This window comes from Chanodichthys erythropterus, chromosome 14 (assembly GCF_024489055.1).
Source record: "Chanodichthys erythropterus isolate Z2021 chromosome 14, ASM2448905v1, whole genome shotgun sequence".
NCBI classification, from domain to species: Eukaryota; Metazoa; Chordata; class Actinopteri; order Cypriniformes; family Xenocyprididae; genus Chanodichthys; species Chanodichthys erythropterus.
The window spans coordinates 657,519-679,837 of NC_090234.1; the positions used below are offsets into that span (position 1 = coordinate 657,519).

At 39.5% G+C, this 22,319-nt stretch overlaps 1 pseudogene; it reads right to left on the reverse strand.

Moving 5' to 3' along the window:
* Positions 1-1,767: 1,767 nt before the first annotated feature.
* The window catches only part of LOC137035482 (disintegrin and metalloproteinase domain-containing protein 23-like), a 71,260-nt pseudogene continuing 50,708 nt past the window's right edge, over positions 1,768-22,319 (reverse strand).

A 22,319-nucleotide genomic window follows, 5' to 3' on the forward strand; every position in this document is an offset into this window, starting at 1 on the left:
AACAGCACAGCACAGTCTCTGTATATAATATGGGGTTGGGCACTTGTCCTTCATACTTACAGAGTAATATGCCCACTATAGAGAATTCATGCAGCAAAGCAGTCATTTCCAGTAGGGTTAGCAGCACTGACAGCTGGGGGAGATGGACGAGAAAGGCCATATAATAAGGTCTGAACAATGTCTGGACCAACAGATTGGGCGTACAATTGCAATTACGTTAAGCAGATGAAACAAGGTATATTTAAAGGACTGATCAGGGTTATTGCATGTATTTCGGGTGATCAGTTACCATAGTAATACCTCGCCCGAGCAAGGGAAACAATATCACTGTGTATTACATCCTAAACTTACATTTTTACCCTAGATCTTTGGCTTAGAATCACCTCCTCATTCAGAGTGGATGGTGATGTGCAGCATCTATAGATGTGTTCACTTATATTTAGCTGCACAGCCCCATACCAGAGCAAAAGAATGACAAATATCAGACAGCTTACAACATACACACACTATTAAATGAACAGGATTTATACAGTATGAAACCAACTTTCACTTATATTAATGTTCGCAAAAAAAAAAAAAAAAAAAAAAGTAACAATTTAGTCATGAACATTCCTAAAAAATGGAAACCAAACATGCTCTGCAATAAACAAAAATAAAAAAACAATAAAAGTAATGAATTAGAAAGAGCAAAATTATGTTATAAATTATTTTATTCATCTTAAAGGCATAATTCACACACAAAAAAAATGAAAATTCTGTCATCATAGCCTTAAGATTTTTCTAAAATTGAGTTATTTTGTATGGAGCCCTGCACATGACATGTGGAAACAAGAGATCTTGGCCACAAAATTTGTTCCCACAATTGAACTATATTAAAATAATGGAATGGATTTGTCATGTTTATGTTCAGTTTTGGTTTAGTTTTAGTGTTCCTTGTCCCTGTTTAAATGTGTGACCATTTGTTTCTGTGCAACCCATTGTGATCACCTGTGTTTCGTTTAGCTCCATCATTTGGTCTGTGTATTTAAACTCTCCGTTCTGGTGTCTTCTACATAAAGGTTGGTTTGTGTAGTTCTGCTGTGCCTTATGCCAGAGTGTACTATGGTACATTCACTGTGTTATTTTCACCTTATTAGTGCTTATTGCCATTCACTTTCACAGTATACAAAGAGTTGGCAATATATTCTGCTTGACATCCTCTTTAGTTCCCCACTGAAGAAAGAAAGACACACAGTTTTGGAACAACATGACGGTGACTAAATAATGACAGAATTTTTACTTTTACTTTTGTATGAACTATTCCTCTCTGGCCATTTATATGTAGAATCAAATCCATCCCATAATTCTACTCAACATGTTTCTCTAAGGCTAAGCCATGCAGCTCTCAATTACTTCTGTCAAATAAACAATTGAGAAATGATGGGGGTCTGAGTTCGTGTTGACAACATTTATATTCTTCATAGGACGTTATGCTGTATTCTGCTGAATATGGGCATCAGCCATGCAAACTCTTCAAAGAGGTGCCAAGGCCAGGCTGTTGTGTTGTCATGCTTCTGTAGTGTAAGAATGATCTGATTGGCTGTTGGGGGAGAGGGGGATATATCAATAAACTGGCTCTGAGAGAGAAGGGCGGAGCTTATAAAAGGGGGTGGAGCTACACAACTAAGGTATTGTTGGTTGAATTCATCACTATTATGTATAATATTTTCAAGTATAACTAATGCCAGAATACAGAAGCTCTGGAGATTGGAGCGTTCCTTCTGTCCACTAGATGGCAGAAGCATTTGGATCATATCCTCGCCGTTTGACGTTTCTTGTTGTTTGGAAGAAGAGGAAAGAAGAAAAAAGTTATTGGGAAACAAAACACTGCTGCTTTTGAGATTGAAATGTATCATAACCAAGACTGTTTCAGCTCCACAGTATCCAAATAAGAAGAATCAAATTCTACAGTTTAAGTGTATGCAGTTTTATGTATCTACACATGGTCACTGAAATGTGTTCTTATGTAGTGAATTTGTAAACACATTTGTTACACATTGTGGAACTGAAGCAGAACAATGTGCACTACAGAGAACAAGCCTTACATCAGCAGACAAGGACATACAGAGTGACAATGGACTATTTCAGTGGAAATGCACTGCTTTAAGAAGAACAGACCACACCCGTGTACATGTGACCTACTGAAGTGGTCTCGGTCTTGAGGGCGTTTACACTGACAGCAAATTGCAGGGACCAAGCAACCGGTTGGAGTTTGAGGTGACATAAACAATGATGTGACATAAGTGTGTCCAATATAAAGAAAAAAACATTTTAAAAATGTAGTAGAAATGTACACTTTGTATCTATGTTCATTCTATATAAAGAAACCTTTATACATTGCTGTACAAGTTTTTTTTTTGTTTTAAATTGAATTACTCTAAAATGTCATGTGCTCTAGCCATCCAGTAAAAAGTAATAGTGAGACTTTACATTTCATTTTTTTAACATTATTTAACTACATTAGTTAACATGAGCTAACAATTAATTTTTTGTTTTAACTATTCATTATTAATATATTGGCTAATATAATAATGTTAATTAATGGGACCTTATTGTATAGTGCAGTGGTTCCCAAACTGGGGTACGCATACCCCTGGGGCTGTGTGAGGTGACAGAGGGGGTATGTGAACAAAATCCCCACTTTAAAATAACCGAATTAAAACCGATCATGTATTTCTAATAGGCACAATGCCGTAAATACATAACATCCAAAAATACCACATCTGTAGCATTCCTGGCTGAACAGATGCAATTTACTCTCAGGAACTGATGTTTATAAAGAATTTAATTTCCAAAAACACCGTAAGAGCTGAATAAAAACAAACAAACAATCATTAGATATCATAAAAAATCATAAAAAAATGAGTGCCATGTCACTGACCCTACTATCAAAATGAGTAAATCGAACATGATCCACCTACAGTTGACAGTCGAGCAGAAACATCTACTAACAGTATACTGTGACTTGCAAACCTCCAGCAAACGTAGTGAATTGCTGTCAGTGTGAACCGCCATCCAAAATGATGCATTTCCTGGACAGCCACATGCAAATGGTGTAATAGTGTGCGAGAGTGAAATGCCAGCATTTCTGGACGTGGTCATGCAGACCAGTGCCAGCGAGAGCTGTCTGTACCAGGTGGGTTTGCCAGCCAGCAGCTCCACAAGGAGACAGGAAGTGAACAGCACATGTCATGTCACAAAGGCTGATACCCTGCTTTCCTCTTGACTTTACACAAGACTGAAAGAGAGTGTAAGTTAGAGTGAGTGCTGAAAGATTGTTATCATGATGTCTCACCACACTCCTCCATTACTTACCAACACACTTCATCATTTAAAGGAACAGTGCACTCAAAAATGAATATTCAGTCATCATTTACTAACCTCCAAACCTGGATGAATTCATTTTTGTCTCTCTAGTATTCTGGACATTCTGCTAAACATTACCTCTTATTCCATGGATGAAAGAAAGTCATACATTTGGAACGACAAGAGGGTGAGTAAATCATGATAGGATTTTCATTTTTGGGTGAAATAGCTCTTTAAAATTGGTTGTGAATATGAAGCTCATTGTAGAAACTTTGTATGCATAGATATCTATCCTAGATACCACATCAGACTGCTCCAGATACACCAACGTGTCCGCCATCTTGGAACATCAAAATTTCAGACAATACTCTTCAGTCACATTAAAAACCAATGAGTTTTCAAAAATACCACATTCCCTGAAAAATAAGTGCACTTGGTTGTATTAAAAGTGCACTTGTAGTGATCTTCAATTTTTTTTCACTTAAGTGTACTTAAAAAGAGTATACTTTCATGACCGCTTTTAACAAACTTTAGTACACTTTTAAAAAATGCTCTTTGTAATAGTAAAAATTTTACATTAAAGTACTCATTTTGATGTTTACTAACATGCTAAAAAACATGTAAAGTACTTGATTGTAACTGTAGTGTGTTATTTGATATTACATTTAAAGTTAATTTTAAATGTACTAATTATTACAAATGTTTATTTAAAAATATATTTAAATACACAACATTCAAGTTTTAATAGAAATGACATTATCATAAATGCTTGTCGGTACATTCAGCAGTACACTAACTATATTTCAAAGACAATAATAATGAAATCACATATTAAGATTGACTTAAGTGGGTCAAAAAGCACTCTAAAGTTAAGCTAATTGCATTTAATATAAATTTAAACTATTAACTATTACACTGCATTCCAAATTATTATGCAAGAGACAAATCAGTAAGATTTCTGTACAATAAACATTCAGATTTTAGTTTTTCTAAGAAAATGTTTGTTTGTTTATTTATCCATGTCTTTTTAGATAACTGGTATCAACCTCAGACAAAATAATTTGCCAGATCTATGGAAACATTATTAAATGTTTCTCTTTGTTAGGTTTGGATTGTGGTGTCTAAAATGCATCTTTACGCTCAACTGCCAGCCTGCATGGTGAGGTTCTCAAGACTCCAGAGACACCAGCAGCTTCAAATACCTGTTTGCTGCTCAACACTGGCTTTTTTATAGCTGCCCTTTTAATACAATACATTTTTTTAATAGGAACTTTCATTAATAAGCCTTTATCTGACCGAGTTCTGCTGTGCTCTAAATCACTCACAAATCTTATGATAATTCGATAATCGCCATTCAGTTTCACACAATATTAGTTGTTTTCATGCCTTTTGCACAACATTGCACCATTTCATGCTTTTCATCTTCAGAAAGATCTTTCTTCCTCTCCATATTGCATGAGAACCATAACTTGCTTAATAATGTGGAACAACCTCTAAGTAGGGTTTCCATAGACCTGGCAAATTATTTTGTCTGAGATTGATACCAGTTATCTAAAAAGACATGGATAAATAAACAAACAAACAAACATTTACTAAGAAAAACTAAAATCTGAATGTTTATTGTACTGAAATCTTACTGATATGTCAATTGCATAATAATTTGGCACGCAGTGTAAATTATAACTGTTATATACATTTCAAATATAAATATTAAACTATTATGCTGAATATTGTAAGGAAAGGTTACAGAATTCAGTTTGCCTTCCGCCCACCTTGATTCAATGACGCAGTAGCTAAATAGATATGTCAGAAGTCAGGAAAAGTTTTCATCAAACAAGAACTACAGACTCTCTTGACAAAAGGGGCCATGGGAAGTGTTTCCCTCCCAGAGAGGGACTTGGGGTTCTTTTATTGTGCCCAAAAAGGACGGGTTGCTTCCAATTCTAGATCTGAGGGGCCTGAACCATACCAACCAAGTTCAAGATGCTCTCCCTAAAGTTAGTTGTGTTGCAACTTGAGGACTGGTGTGTGACAATAAATCTAAAGGATGGCTATTTTCACATCAAGATTCTGCCAGAACACAGGAAGTTTCTCAGGTTCGCTTTCGGGGGTGAATCATACCAGTATCGAGTTCTTCCCTTCAGCCTGGCTCTATTCCTTACACATTCACCAAGTGCATGGATGGTGCTCTGGCTCCTTTGAGACTCCAGGGCATCCGTGTGGTAAACTACATAGACCATTTGCTGATTCTGGCTAAATCACAACATCGAGATGTTGTGCTCACCCACATGAAAAAGTCGGGGTTGAGATTGAACGCCCAGAAAAGTGTGCTTTCTCCAGCTCAGAGAACCGCTTTCCTTGGGGTGGTTTGGGACTTGAACACGATACAGGCATGTCTTGTTTCCTGCATGCGTAGAATAGTCTCTAAATGCTATGAAAGATATCAAGCTAGGTCAGGAGCTCTCAGTTTTTCAAGTTCAGAGCCTGTTAGGTTTCATGTACTCCTATTCCACCAAGGCAGTTTGAGTGCTGGTTCGGAGCCAGAGCCTAGTTTCAAATCAGTTCTTTGTCTTTCGACATCCAAAGCACCAGCTCTGAACCAGGAAAAGTGGTTCGTAACTAGCACCAAAACATTGCTGGGCTAGAAGTAACAACCGCTTGCATCAGGGGCTGGGGGCGGGGTTACCGCGACCAACAAGAAACTTGAGACCGCCATTTTTGAAATAGCAGCTAATCGAGCTAATACCAGCTCGATTGTAATCTCTGTCTATACAAATTATGGCGAGCCGTGTTTGAATGCCGATGTAGGTTCACAAAGCCATGAGCATCAACAGTAATGAAACGTCTGCCATTGTTGATGGAAGGCTTGCTCGAGATGCATCGGAGCTGCGCAGACTGATCAGCATCTGACATCGGAGTGCCGCGTGTCCGCGGGAGTATTTCTAGAACACACGACTCCTTGTGCTTTTGGATCACTCTCGTGGTCCTTTGATGTCATGCGCCAATCACCGATGCAACACGAACAAGCTTGGTGTGTTTGTGTTTGGTGATGCCATGCTAGCGTTTCTGTGAAAGATAAGACGTATACAGTGACATAAGACCTGGCTCTGTGCTGGCTCTCTAGCCCATGGAAAGGCAAACTGGTTCTTTTAAGGCTCTACTCTGAACTGGCAATAGAACTAGCTCTGAACTAGCACCCGGTTCGTGCTTGTGCAAAAGAGGTAATGGTGGCAGCGGCCAACATCATTCCACTAGGCCTCCTGCACATGAGACCATTTCAGTTCTGGCTCAGAAGCAGAGGATTTCATCCTCTGAACCATCCCTTCAGGGTTGCAAGGGTCACGTGCCATGGGCTCTATGTGCTCTATGACTGAATAAGTCACGGTTCCTGAATAAGAGCCAGGCTCTTTGGGAGTGTTGCCATCACAAGACTTGAACAGTCTCTCACAGGATGGGGTGTGGTTCTTGATGGTCACCCAGCCAGTGGGCTTTGGGGGGGCCTTCATCTTCATTGGTACATAAATTGTCTAGAAATCAGGGAAGTCCACTTTCTCTTTGTGGCTCCATTTTGGACGGCATTACATGGGGCATTACAGTTTGGAAAGATCTTATCTCTCAAGTACAAGGGACAATCAACCACTCCAGGCCAGGGGTCTAAAAACCTTGGATCTGGCCCCTGAAGAGTCCCAGCTCATAGATTCTGGTCTCTCAGCTGAGGTTGTTGAGACAAATACCCTCATACCTGCATGGTATGCTGTAGAAAAAGAAAACATCCAGAAAGAGTTACAAGATGTGAGGCATGTGGCTGTGACTGCTGCTGGCTGGGCCAGCATTGCACAAGACCACTATCTGACAGTGTCAGTCCACTATGTGAGAGAGGGCTCCATGAAAGAGAAAGTCCTACACACAAGGGCAGTATACACATCCCAGACAGGGGACGCTGTAGCAGAAGAGATAGGAGATATTCTTGATGAATTCAAAATAAAGAGTAGTTGCAGTCACAGTAGATAATGCAGCAAACATGGATGTAGCAATTAAAAAGATGAGTATTAAAAAAAATTGCTGCTTTGCTCACACTCTCAATATTGCTGCTCAAAAGCTTTACATTTACATCAGTCCCACAGTGGGCAGGAAGGATCAGAGCAATGGTGGTGTGGCTGAAAAGGTCCAGTCTGGCTAAACCTGTCCTTAAGGAGAAGCAGCGTCTTCTTGGTAAGTAGAAAACAAAATAGATCAACCTTAGTGCAAAATTTTTTCCCCATTTCATTTTCAGAAGAAAATGACCTTGTTTGCATTTACCTCAATAGTGTTTTATATTTCTTTACCCATTTGTTCACAGAAGAAGCCAAAGCTCTCTGCCCTTGAGGAGCTGTTTGCTGTGGAGGACATGGCAATTGAAGTAAGAACAGAGACCACTAAAGAGAAGATTCAGTCAGAGATAAATCACTACAGATCACTTCCATCAACGCTGTCCTCAGCGAGTCCAGTAACCTGGTGGTGGGACATGAAGCACACTCTGCCATTGCTTTCTGATTTGGCAACAAGGTATCTCTGTGTGCAAGCACCCTCCACACTGTCAGAGCATACATTTTTTACTGCTAGGGACATTATCAGTCAGGAGTGGGCTTTTCTGTCTCCCGAAAAAGCAGACAGGCTAATTTTTTGATTTAGTGTTTTAAAAAGCCTACATATGCAGCAGTGAGCCTCTCAAAACTGTTAATTTTGCACTAAAACTGATGTATGGTGTTAGTTACATTTTGCTCCTCTGTGCTTTTGTTTATTGTTTGTGCACTGGCTAAGGAGATGAGATTTTAAGTGTGTTAAAAAAAAAAAGTTTTTCTGAGGTAATGTGTTATGTCATCATGTTAAAATGGATTTCATACGTGTAAACATGTAAACAGTTTTTGTAAGGTATCGAAAAAGGTATTACTTAGGTATTGGTATCGAAGTCAAGGTATCGGTATCGTATCGGTTCTGAACAATACCCAGCCCTATGAATGATACACTCCAGTGAAAATCAGTTGCTAAAGACTATTGAATGTGAATAACTAGGTTGCAGACTCACAATTAACTTGCTCTCAAGTGCTCATGGACCGGCTTTGACTGTTTCAATATGGCAGACGGGTTATGCATGGAGCACCATAGAAACAGTTGCTAATGTGGTATGTGTTGTATGACTGTTTGTGCAAGATGGGTCTAAAAAGATTTGAGCAGTACAATACTGTAGCTGAATTTAACAGTATGTTTAATTGCATATTACAATTCACAAAATTATTGTCTGAAAGTATTAAAGCTGTTAGTTTCAGCTGATTGTAAACTATCTATTCCCCCCATCCAGCAGAGATTTTCTGCAGCACGTAGATTCAGCTTCCCTAGCTTGTGCTGTGAATGCCAGTTCGTGAGGCTTGTGGATGGTGAATGACAACTGAAGCTGTGTGTCATTTTAACATGCAGGTCAGGATTTCAGCTGGGCCCTACAAGCTGGTTTGAGTTTCTGCTGCAGTGAAATTTAAACCAGGTTTTAATGCTCAGAGTTCTGAATAATTTGCTCTGGCTCTCAGTCAGCTGCATCTGCAGAGCGTTTCTCTCCTGGTACAGTGTCTGCAGCAGAAAGCCAGTCCGTGTGTAAGTGTAAGCTGCAGGTGTAGTGTTGCCTAGAGCGTAGAGACATGCAGACTGGTGCTTACTTAAACCCCCAGCCAGTCCCACCCAGGACTATAGCTGCCACCAGGATGGCCCCTGCGATGGACCCTATGATGAGATTGGTGGCGCTAGGACCTGTTTGGGCAAGTGCGGTTAGAGGGGACATGAGCTTTGATTCGCTTGAACTCAAAATATCTGTTCCAGCAAAACAGATGGTGTTTTCAAAAGATCCAGCATTTTTATGCAATGCTTGCTGTTTGTTATTTCAATTCTTCTAGTCAGACCTAATAACACTGCATGTGATGGCAAAGGGTCAAACTGTGTTTTTTTTTTCTTTTTCTCACCTAACTATCTAATTAGGTGGCTACTTACTGTTTGCTTTTTTACCTTTTGGACTTCCTGTTTATGTTGATCATTGTTTAAAAGATTTTAAATGTTTTTGAAAGAAGTCTCTTCTGCTCACCAAGGCTGCATTTATTTGATCAAAAATACAGTAAAACAGTAATATTGTGAAATAATATTACAATTTAAAATAATTATTTTCTATTTGAATATAATTTTAAATGTCATTTATTCTTGTGATGGCAAAGCTGATTTTTTTGTAACTTTCGTTTTATCAGTGTTAAACAGTTGTGCTGCTTCATATTTCTGTGGAAACTGTGATACTTTTTTTTCAGGATTCTCTGATGAATAGAAATTTCATTTATTCGAAATATAAATCTAATATAAATAATATAAATATAAATCTCTGAAAGGTAGTACAGTATACCCTGTACCTGCCTCACTGTAAGAAAAAAATGAAGAAAAACAGAAAAGGTACTGGTAATAATTTTGGCACTGCCAGAATATTATCCATTAACTTTACAGACATTTTCTTTAATGAAACGTGTAATTCAAAATATTAATTTGGAAAATTCCATACAGTGACGACCAGGGCGGGCGAGAGCCGTGAGGGAACGGCACGAGGCCGGTGGCGCGAGTGTTAATGAGCATCACCTGGGAGGCGCACCGGCCTTGAGTCCCTCACGGAGGAGCTCCGGGAGCACAAAAGGAGGAGCGACATCAGTGAAGGACGAGAGAGGACCAGGCCATCGGCTCTCGCCCGCCCTGGTCGTCACACATACATATACACAGTTTATTCATATTACACTGTGCCCAAATTTTTACTGAATTTTCTTAGAGTGAAGTTTCCCTCTCTTTGATTTATTCTTTCCTGTCCACTGGGTGGTGCTTGTCTCTGTTTCTTACATTATGATTTTAGGAATTTGTTGTGTATTAACTAGGGCTGTCAAAATAACGTGTTAATTTCGATGAATTAATCTGAGAAAAAATAATGCGTTAAAAAAATAACACAGATTAATCCATTCCGTATTGACCTTTGAACCTGGAGCCGTTCTCGTGCGTGCAAGCTCTTTCAAAGTAAGAACTGTCTTTGCACTCTCTCTACCTCACACATAATAATCTAAATCAACTGACAGGATGCTAAAAGTTCGTAAGACCGAATCCATGTTTCACGAGGCGCATTCGGAGAATGTTTTTCCTGAATAACCGCTGGGTGTGAATAGTGCTCAAAAGAACGTCACCTCATCTTCTCTGACAGGCAGCTGATATAAACCACACTTTCAGTAAACAAAAAGAAAATCCTATCCAGTGGTGAAGTGTTTTCTGTGTTGACAAATCTTTTGCGATATCCTAATAACAGTCGCGATTCGCACGCAACGCGTCAACGTCTGCTAATGTCCGATTCACGACCTAATGACTCATTTGAACAGATTCATTTTAATGAATCATGACAACAACTGATCGGTCCACACGTTCTATAATGAATCATTTACTCGAACAACTCTGAAATGAGAACATAAGTGTGCTTACCCCATTTAGCAAGAGTGGTTAGTAAAATTAGCCTTAATAATCCACAGTATTTTCAGGTTATTTAAATGACAATGTGTAGTATATTAGGCCTACCTATAAAATCAGTTAGTTTAGACTGGAGTGGGGTGAAACCAGAACAAAGCAAGCTGTTGTTAGCTAGGTGCATTCAATTGTATATGGTAGAAAATTATATTATTAGTTAATATAACTTCTAAATGCTACTTTTTAAAGGTGCCCAAGAATGCTTTTTCACAAGATGTAATATAAATCTAAGGTGTCTCCTGAATGTGTCTGTGAAGTTTCAGCTCAAAATACCCCATAGATTTTTTTAAATTAATTTTTTTAACTGCCTACTTTGGGGCATCATTAACAATGCACTGATTTACACTCGGCGCCGCCCCCTTAAATCGCAAGCTCCCTGCCACATGAGCTGTCGACTATATTACAGTGCATTTACAAAGTTCACACAGCTAATATAACCCTCAAATGGATCTTTACAAGATGTTCGTCATGCATGCTGTATGCATGCTTCGAATTATGTGAGTAAAGTATTTATTTGGATGTTAAAGTTTTATTCTTAGTGAATTTGAGGCTGTCCTCCGTGGCTAACGGCTAACGCTACACTGTTGGAGAGATTTATAAAGAATGAAGTTGTGTTTGTGAATTATACAGACTGCAAGTGTTTAAAAATGAAAATAGTGACGGTTCTTGTCTCTGTGAATACAGTAATAAACGATGGTAACTTTAACCACATTTAACAGTACATTAGCAACATGCTAACGAAACATTTAGAAAGACAATTTACAAATATCACTAAAAATATCATGATATCATGGATCATGTCAGTTATTATTGCTCCATCTGCCATTTTTCGCTGTTGTTCTTGCTTGCTTACCTAGTCTGATGATTCAGCTGTGCACAGATCCAGACGTTAATACTGGCTGCCCTTGTGTAATGCCTTTCATAATGTTGGGAACATGGGCGGGCATATGCAAATATTGGGGCGTACACCCCGACTGTTACGTAACAGTCGGTGTTATGTTGAGATTCGCCTGTTCTTCGGAGGTCTTTTAAACAAATGAAATTTACATAAGAAGGAGGAAACAATGGAGTTTGAGACTCACTGTATGTCATTTCCATGTACTGAACTCTTGTTATTTAACTATGCCGAGGTAAATTCAATTTTTGAATCTAGGGCACCTTTAATACTTTTCAGGTTTAGCAAAAAAGCATCTTCCCTTACAAAGCTATAAAATTACTTTTTTTTTTTTTTTTTTTGCAAAGAGGGCAAGAAAGAATTACAGTGAGAGTGACAGGTACTTTATTGTCAGTATCGGGCTCGCAGATCACGTGGGTAGAGCACTTTTTACTGTTTGTGTGGATGATCATGTCTGTCACCACCGATGACCATTTTTGACCCAGGAAAAACCCTGCATTGATTAATTTGAATTGAAATATTTAATACTTTCACAGCAAAAATTATGTATTTTTTACATAATTATGTATATTATGTAAAAATGTAGATTAATTAATCACAGAGTATGTAATTAATTTGATTAAAATTTTTAATCAATTGACAGCCCTAGTATTAACTAATATATACATATTAAAATATATGCGCTGCAGTGGACACACAACTAAATTACTAAAATTACTATTACTACTAAAACGATTACTGTTCAAAAGTTTGGGGTCAGTAGAATTTTTTCCAAATTAATTCAAAGGGACAGTAAAGAGTTTTACATTATTTCTATTTCAAACTAATGCTGTTCTTTTGAACCTTCTATTCAAATAATCCTGATTTTTTTTTTTAACACTTTAGTTTAGAGTCCAATTCTTACTATGAACTAGTTGCTTATTAGCTGCATATTACTAGGATACTGGCTGTTTATTAGTTCTTATAAAGCAGATATTAATGCCTTATTCTGCATCTCTTAATCCTACACAATACCTAAACTTAACAACTACCTTGCTAACTATTAATAAGCAGGAATTAGGAATTTATTGAGGGAAAAGTCATGGTTAATTGTAAGAATTGGACCCTATATTAAAGTGTGATGGAAAAATCTAACTGGCCCTCAAATTTCTAAACTTCTGAGCCTCATTCATGAGGTGCAAAAATAACACATTTCTGTGTAAGTCTATCACAAAATTTGATTTTATTTTTTAAAATTGAAAAATGCTTTAAACTGAAATCCTTTCTGTTGGTGTTTTATGAATGAGCTCTTTATATGTGTAGCCTATGACTATGTGTTTGTGTAAGAGCAAAGCAACAAACCCTTGGGTTCCTCATCTTCAGAAGGGGCCGGTATTTTTGGAGGGTCAGGCATGCTACAGTCTGTCCCCGCCCATGTTGTGTCACATGTACATGACGCCTCATTATTGCACACCTTTTTACATTTAAAATAACCAAAACAATGCATAAAAAACAAATCACATTAATTATGTCTAAGTATTACTGAAAGTATTACTTTGTAATTATAATGAGACATGGATTTTGAAAAATGTACATCCTGCCCAGAATGACTGAGTAAACCTCAACATGGCATGCATTCAGTGTGTGTAGTCAGGAATGTTCTCACCCCATGACTGGAACAGATGTGTCCGTTGGGTCCGGTGGGACAGGAGCTCAGGTTCAGATACTGAATAGGGAGACACTTCCTGTCCAGACACATCATTGACGGACCACATGGAGTTCCATCCTCCACATAACCATGATCAGTCTGATCATCCAGCAAGACGTGACCACCACTGAGAACACAGTGTGTGTGTGTGTGTTCAGGTCAGAGCATTCTGATATTGGCAGCATAATCTCAGTATTAACGACTGTGATGTATTGCAATTGGTTGCTACTGAAATGATGCTGATTAACATACACGTTTTAAACTTAATGATCATACATTTGCCTCTGTGCTTCTCACCTGCAGTCAATCAGTCTGCCCTGATGGTTAAAGTTTGTGGGAGTGACTTCTCCTTTCATAATTCCAATCCGTGGGATTCGGCCAGTGTTAGTGCACAACAGATACCCGCAAAACACATCACTGCAAATACAGAGATCACAGTGACACTACTGTACTCAAATATTTAAAAAAAAATTCACACCAATAGCACATGTGTTACAGTTCCCTCGTCTCCAAGACTCCATTTCCCATGATCCTCCTGTTTCTACACCTGCACTCACTTCCCTCGTCAGCTCCTCATCATCACCCATCACCATCACCTGGACTTCCTCGTTTGCACTCCCTATATATATGGACTCACTCCCTTCACTCCTTGTCTGTTCTAAATGTTAGATTGTAGTGTTTGGTTGTGTGTTATGCTCCTGCTTTCATTAAATACCCATTAATTGTGGATGTCCGTATACGACTCGTCTATTGCAAACAGCACCCGTAACAGAAGAACAGACCCAACCGTTGGACCTCCACATCATAAGATGGGTATCTACCTGGTACCGGTTTCCACTACTGCTCATCATATCGAGGCTCCCACTCCTTCACCACCTCTCTCTGCGGCGGAACGGCTCGTAGGACTCTTCCAGGTTGGCCGTTCACTGGAGAGGTATGTGGAGGAGTTTGTAGAGCTGGCTTTCCTGACTAACTGGTCAGATGCACTTTTGAACGCCCTGTTTCTGGATGGACTGGACGAGGAAACTATCCGTTTTGATGAACCTAAAAAATTATTTTTCCTTGAGCGAAACCATTAATCTAATTTTGTATTTAAACGGATCTAATTTCTTTGTCGATGAGGTTCGGGATATGTGTCAATCCAGTCCAGTCCCTCCAGAAACAGAGGTGGCCAGGCCAGTCGGTCAGACTGCTTCTTCCTCCACATATCCCTCCAGTGAACGGATTTGCTGGTCAACGCTGGACCCACAATCCTCCGTTGGGTCCAGAAAGCGGAGGAGGAGGAAGAAATCAGCTCCAGCCGCCGCCGCCGAGCCCTCCGCTCCAGCCGCCGCCGCCGAGCAATCAGCTCCAGCCGCCGCCAAGCAATCCGCTCCAGCCGCCGCCGCCGAGCCCTCAGCTCCAGCCGCCGAGCAATCCGCTCCAGCCGCCGCCGCCGAGCAATCCGCTCCAGCTCCAGCCGCCGCCGCCGAGCCCTCAGCTCCAGCTCCAGCCGCCGCCGCCGAGCCCTCAGCTCCAGCCGCCGCCGCCGAGCCCTCAGCTCCAGCCGCCGCCGCCGAGCCCTCAGCTCCAGCCGCCACCGCCGAGCAAACTTCGCCAGTCTCCGCAGAGACGACCCCAGTGCCTGTGGGGATTCTGATTTTGAGGGGATCGAATTTGAGGGGATGGACTGGACCCCTTTTCCAGCCCCCTCCGAGCCAGCCGCTCCAGTCTCAGCCGCCGAGCCAGCCGCTCCCGTCTCAGCCGCCGAGCCCTCCGCTCCAGTCTCAGCCGCCAAGCCCGCTCCATGCTCCTCCACCCACATTTCCATGATGTCTCTGGGACTCCTTGTTGCTATCCTAAACCTCCCCAAGTATTTTTTTTTGGGGGGGGGGGCAAGTACCCGTGGGTGGGGGACATGTGGGGAATACACATGGGGGTGGGCTCCGAACACTGCCGTGGCTGCCCACGTCTCCTGACCCGCCGTGGCTGCCCACGTCTCCTGACCCGCCGTGGCTGCCCACTGCTCCTGACCCGCCGTGGCTGCCCATTGCACCTGACCCGCCGTGGCTTCCCACTGCACCTGACCCGCCATGGCTCATGGACCCGCCCTGAAGACCTACACTCCTACCCATGCCTCTCCCTGCACCAGCATGAGGTCTCCAGGGCGCCCACCCCCCCTCCCCGGTGTTACATCTATGGCGCGAGGTCGCGCCTACCGGGAGGGGGAGGTACTGTTACAGTTCCCTCGTCTCCAAGACTCCATTTCCCATGATCCTCCTGTTTCTACACCTGCACTCACTTCCCTCGTCAGCTCCTCATCATCACCCATCACCATCACCTGGACTTCCTCGTTTGCACTCCCTATATATGGACTCACTCCCTTCACTCCTTGTCTGTTCTAAATGTTAGATTGTAGTGTTTGGTTGTGTGTGATGCTCCTGCTTTCATTAAATACCCATTAATTGTGGATGTCCGTATACGACTCGTCTATTGCAACCAGCACCCGTAACAACATGCAAGTTTACAAAGTTTATAAAAGTTTACAAAGCACATTAATATTCAATGCCATAATAAACTCACAGAACTGAAGCTGAATGATTATGTTGTGTCTTGATTTAAAGTATGTAAATATGTGTATGAAAAATAGGAGCAGGTTGTTTTAAGAATTATGATGTGTTTCAAACAGGTGTCTGGGGGCCACAAGAGGGTGCTAGAGGGTCTGAGAAAAATGAAATGGTACTGGTAATGTTTTTGGCATTACCAGAACATTGTCCTTTAAGTTTATAGACATTTTCTTTAATGCAATGTGTATTTCAAAATATTAATTTGGAAAATTCCTTCATATTAGAAGTTTATTCATATTACACTGTGCCCAAATTTTTACTGACTGATACTCCTTTTCCACCAAGTCAGTTTAAGTGCTGCTTCGGAGCCAGAGCCTAGTTTCAAATCAGTTCTTTGTCTTTTGCCACACAAAATACCAGCTCCGAACCAGGAAAAGTGGTTCGTAAGTAGCACTAAAACATTGCTGGGCTAGAAGTAACAACCACTACAATGTCAGGAGTATGAGACGGTTGAGCATGTTTTAATATCTTGTGGGAGGTTTATTCAAGAAAGACAAGAAATTATGACCCAGTTACAGAGTTTAGGACGGGTAGAGGGAAGTGTTAAAAGTATTTTAGAGTGTGCAGAGAAACAAAAAGGCAGGAAATACTTATTAGGTTTCTAAAGGGGTGGTTCAGTGTTTTTTTTCTAAGCTTGACATGTTTAACATGTCTTAAAGGGATAGTTCACCCAAAAATGAAAATGTGATGTTTATCTGCTTATCCCCAGGGCATCTAAGATGTAGGTGACTTTGTTTCTTCAGTCGAACACAAATGATGATTTCTGACTCCAACCGCTGCCGTCTGTCAGTCGTATAATGCGTGTCAATGGTAACAATTTATAAGAGTCAAAAAATATGTACAGACAAATCCAAATTAAACCCTGTGGCTCGTGATGACACATTGATGTCCTAAGACACAAAACGATCGGTTTGTGCGAGAAACTGAAAAGTATATAATTTTTTACCTCTAATATACCACTATGTCCAACTGCGTTCAGCACTTGGTTAGTGAGGTCTGATCATGCTCGGTCTGTTCGGTTTCTCGTACAAACCAATCCTTTCACGGGCTGCGTCTGAAAACTGGAAAAAGCTAGGTAGTAAGGCACGTCCAAATCCAATGTTAACTTCACTTCCTGTCTCATGAGATACCTTCATCTAATTGATTTCTGAAGGAAGCATGTATCTTTAGCTGCCTTTGATAACCCACAATCCTGTGCTTTCCATTCTGTGACAGTTGAGCTAGAAAAATAAAGATGGTGTCTGAAAGTTACGTTTGCTGCTCAGTTTGTGTATAAATGTATGATTTTGATCAACATATTTAAACTTTGATATAATTTCTATCGAGAAATTACTACTGTAATAATTAAATATTTGTTTAGTTCTCACCAAAGCTCGTGCTATATTGCTGTAGATCATTAAACTGTTACGCTGCCTCAGAAGTCTGTCCGAAATCAATTTCGTGAGGTACCTTCATGCACAAATGCTGCCGTACAAGTCATTCTCTTATAAGACAGCGAAGGCAGCAAGACAGCTACCTAGGTTTTCAGACGCAGCCACGGAGTCACGGTATCAAACTTCCACCCAGACGACTGCGTCATCATTGATGTATTTTAAATAGGCTATATAAATTATACACAATAAAAATAATTAGTAACTGCCAGATAACGATCACCTGCTTTTTCCCGTCATGGTTAACATTAGGTGTGTTATCTTAACTAATAACATTTATTAATTAGCTTATTACACCTACAATTAACATTAACGAGGAAAGCTCAGATATCCGTCAGATCCTGTAGGTCAGTTTGTACAGTTTACTGCTGAACAGTTCAATTTGTCGGTGTGAAATAACACAGAAATCGAAAATTAATATTTAGTTATATATCTTCAATCTCCTCTCGAAGCTCCGACAGTCCTCAGAGAAGCTGTCAATCAACGGTCAATCACGACTTTAATGTCATGCGCCGAAGCCGATGCATCTCGAACAAGTGTGTTTGTGTTTGGTGCTGTGGCCCTAGCTTTGCTGTGAAATATGAGGCATATTCAGTGACGTAAGACCTGGCTCTGTGCTGCTCTCTAGCCTGTGGAAAGGCAAACCGGTTCTTAGAAGGCTCATCAGTTGAACCAACTCTGAACTGGCACTAGCACTAGCTCTGAACTAGCACCCGGTTCATGCTGGTGGAAAAGGGGTATGGGTGGTTCTTGTCTCTATTTCTTACATTATGATTTTAGGAATTGTGTAGTTTATTAACTAATATATTTGAAATACATATATGCACTGCAGTGGACAGACAACTAAATTACTAAAATTACTATTAATACTAAAATGATTATAGTACATTACTGTTCAAAAGTTGTGTAAGTAACCTTTTGGGGGTAATGTACGTTAAAAAAAATAAAAATAAAAAAAAACATGTTCCAAAGTAGAAATGTCAACCTTAAATATGAAGTAAATGTATTTACCACAATCATTTCAACACATACATTTGATAATAATACCATTTCACTCTGCTTTCTAAAAACTGTCTAAAGCTGTAGATCAATTGTAATGATTTTATTCTTCAGAGACAGTCCTAGTTTGTAACAGAGAAATAAATCTGCTTATATCTCTGTAAAACATTTTAGGTTAACTAATTGCTAGGTGCTCCTGATATCAGCATGCTCACAGTTGGCACCCAAGCCATATCTAGACCAGAACATCACAGAGAGAGGTGGGATCTTCAGTCTCTGGTCAGTAAGCATCCACCCAGAATGCTCTATATTGCAGTGGCAAGTTTTGCATGGTTTAGAACTCACTGCTTACTGCACTGGATCCATTTCTCTCCATCTTGACCACAGTTGCCCTTCTCTGAGCCCTCTGTGTTCAGCTTTTCATAACAGAACTTCTCAGAACTCGCAGCATCTGTATGAAAACAGAAAGAAAAAGAGTGAAAGGAGAGAAACAAGAGAGGGGAATAAAATAAAATTCAGGATATATTAACTTTGACTAACAGAAGTTGTCTGTATGTAGATCTACTCTATTCAACTTATTTTTAACATAAGACCAGCATGGCCATTTGTAACTTGATTGTGTCAAGGCTTCCGGTGTCATCCGCTTACAGTTATTTTAGCTGTACAACAGCCCAGTGTGATATTGCGAAGTAGTATTTATTATATTATTTTATTGTCACATTCATAAAAGCACTGGTTTATAGAGCAAGTAGTTCCCTTTCGAAGTGAAACTTTAATACTGCGTCTTGGATTGGCGCTATCAGCATGACCGGTGTCTGAAGCACGTGTGACAAACACACTATTTTCATTGGCCAACGACAATCAGTGACGTCAATAGTGGAGCAGCCGTGAGTATAAGAGGACAGCTGTAATACACATCATCATCTTTTTTTGTCTTCAGTTTTGTTTATAATTGCATGGAAATGGAATGGAAAGCTCAAGCAAGCATCTCAGGAAATGTGTGCCTCCGTGTCCCAGGTTTTTGACACCTTTTGTTTTGTGCTTTGGTGAGGACAGTGGCAGACTGAGATGATTCAGGCCGGGAATTTTACTCCATCCCGGGCGACCTCTGCTGCTGCCACAATGCTGTATGACACCCATGTAATCCAGCGGACTGCTAATCTTGTAGGCTAACCCTATTAGTTGATGTAACAGGTAGACTACCAGACAAATTATAAATTTGGCCACTAAGTTCATCTGGGAGTATTTTGTTAAAGATAACAAAATACAAAAAAATGGGACTGACCAACAAGTGTTCTATCTTAATACTAAGTTGTCATTGTACAATGTATATGTTTATAGGTGAACCCTCAAAAACTCTAGGAATACACCATCTAAACTACCATAATCTAATATAACCATAAAAACCATGAATTACAGTTCTTATACAGGTTCACAAAACAAAAATATTTTATTTTATAAAATGATAAACTTCACATTTCAGCATTTAAACCATTTTTAAAAGGGATGAGTCAAAAGTTTCACATATTATATTAATTTAATAACATAAATATATCTTAGTTTCTTAATTATTTTGATTTTTAAAATGAATTAGCATTAGCTTCTTGTCGATCCACTGGTTCACATTTACAACTGTGTGTTTGCTACGTAAAAATATAGGTAGTTTCTCAGTGGTCTATACAAAAACAGCAGAAGGGCTTATTGAAAATGCAAATGCATTCTCTGCCAGCAGGTGGAGCTTTTGGGAATATAGCGGTTTTCCCGGTAACGTCTGTACACAAAGCAATGCAGCGCCTGACTTTGTAATGTGCAGCGTTCATTTTTATTCAATCATAGCCTTTTGAAATTTAATCATAAAGCTATATCGTAGCTTATAGTTATATATAATACTGCCAAACGGCTGAAATCACGTGACTTTGGTGCTCCAAACAGCTGATTCGACCCACACTGATTCATTTGTGCTCCGAATCTTCCTGAAGCAGTGTTTTGAAATCGGCCATCACTATATAAGTCGTTATTTTGTTTCTTTGGCGCACCAAAAATATTCTCGTGGCTTTATAATATTAATATTGAAGCACTGTACTCACATGAACTGATTTAAATATGTTTTTAGTACATTAATGAATCTTGAGAGAGGAAATGTCATTGCTGGCTATGGAGGCCTCACGGAGCCATAGGATTTCATCAAAAATATCTTAATTTGTGTTCTGAAGATGAACGAAGGTCTTACGGGTGTGGAACGGCATGAGGATGAGTAATAAATGACAGAATTTTCATTTTTGGGTGAACTAACCCTTTAAAAAGCTTATTTTTCAGGTTAGACAAGCCAATACACATGCAGTTTTAAGCAAGCGCCTCAGAATACTGACTGTTTCTATAGCAACCTGGAATTTATAATGGCACCTGCAGTGATGCGATGACTGAACCAGTCAGCGATTGGCTCTTTTATTTAGAAGGCAGGATTTATTCTGCCATATTGTTTGTTGCGCTTTCTTGCGTTCATAAGTAATAACAGTCTTTGTATATGTAAAGTCTTTGTATTCTCCATTCGTAGGGGAGCAGAGTGCTGGGTTTAAGTCTTCTGATTGTCTGTTTATGATGACAGGAAATGGTCACTCACTTGGACCCCACACATATTTACACTGACTGTCTCTCGTCTTGCATTCTCCAGCGTAGCAGCGACCCTGCAAAAACATCACAGTTCATCTCACTAATCAATAGTAAAAGACCAACATACATCGATCAGGCAGATTAATCAGCTGAATACTGATGATTAGTGCCTGCTCTGCTCAAATATGCCAACTCTTGCCAATGACTAATGCACAATTTTAAATATTTGTAAATATTTTGTTAAAACATTTTATTTAGCCTAACTATCAATTTAATTAATGCAATTCACTACCATTTTATTTGTTTTTAATTGTTTTTTTTACTAACATTACATTTATTTATTTACATTTCATTCATTAACTTATCCATATTATAAATTTCTACCTATAATATTACCAACAGAATTGTAATAAAATAAGCAATAAAAGCTATGAAATTACAAAAGTGGAAATATGTGTATCATGCAATAATAATAATAATAATAATAATAAAAAACTTGGTCACATGGACATAAGTTTTGTAAAGAAATGTAAATCTATGCATAATTCAGTATATTTGTCTACAAAACTAATTTCTTGCATTAAAACATAAGCTTTTACATCAGAAGCTCTTTAAGATCATGACAAATGTAGTCTGTCCAGATTGGTCGTTGCTCACCCTGCTTTCTAGATACTGTCATTGACCATAAAACTTACTGGCCAACCCCTAATAACCATGTCTGAGTAGAGTAACAGTTTGTGGTGTGTGTACCTGGTTGAGAGAGCAGAAGTAACCGTCCTGCTTGTGTAGATTGGGAGGGCACTGGACAGACACACACAGACACACAAAGAAAAGTTCAATAAAAACATGAATAATCAGACCATTATACTGTATGTGTATACTGATATGTCACTGACCTGCCCTGAGTCTCCTGAGCACGTCTCTGAAATATCACAATCATTTACTGCATAGCGGCACGTGTAACCTCGCGGGTAGAACTGAGACAGAGAGAGAAAGAGAGAGAGCTCTCAGACCCCTTGTGAAGAACTAGTACATACTAGTACACTAGTACATTTTTTTTTATCATTGTGTTTAAGAATCTTTTGTCATGTTTTAAAGAAGTACACTTACTTTGATGTGCTTTGATGTGTTACAATTTTAACTGTAATGTGTTATTCGATATCACTTAAAATGAATATGTTAAATGTATT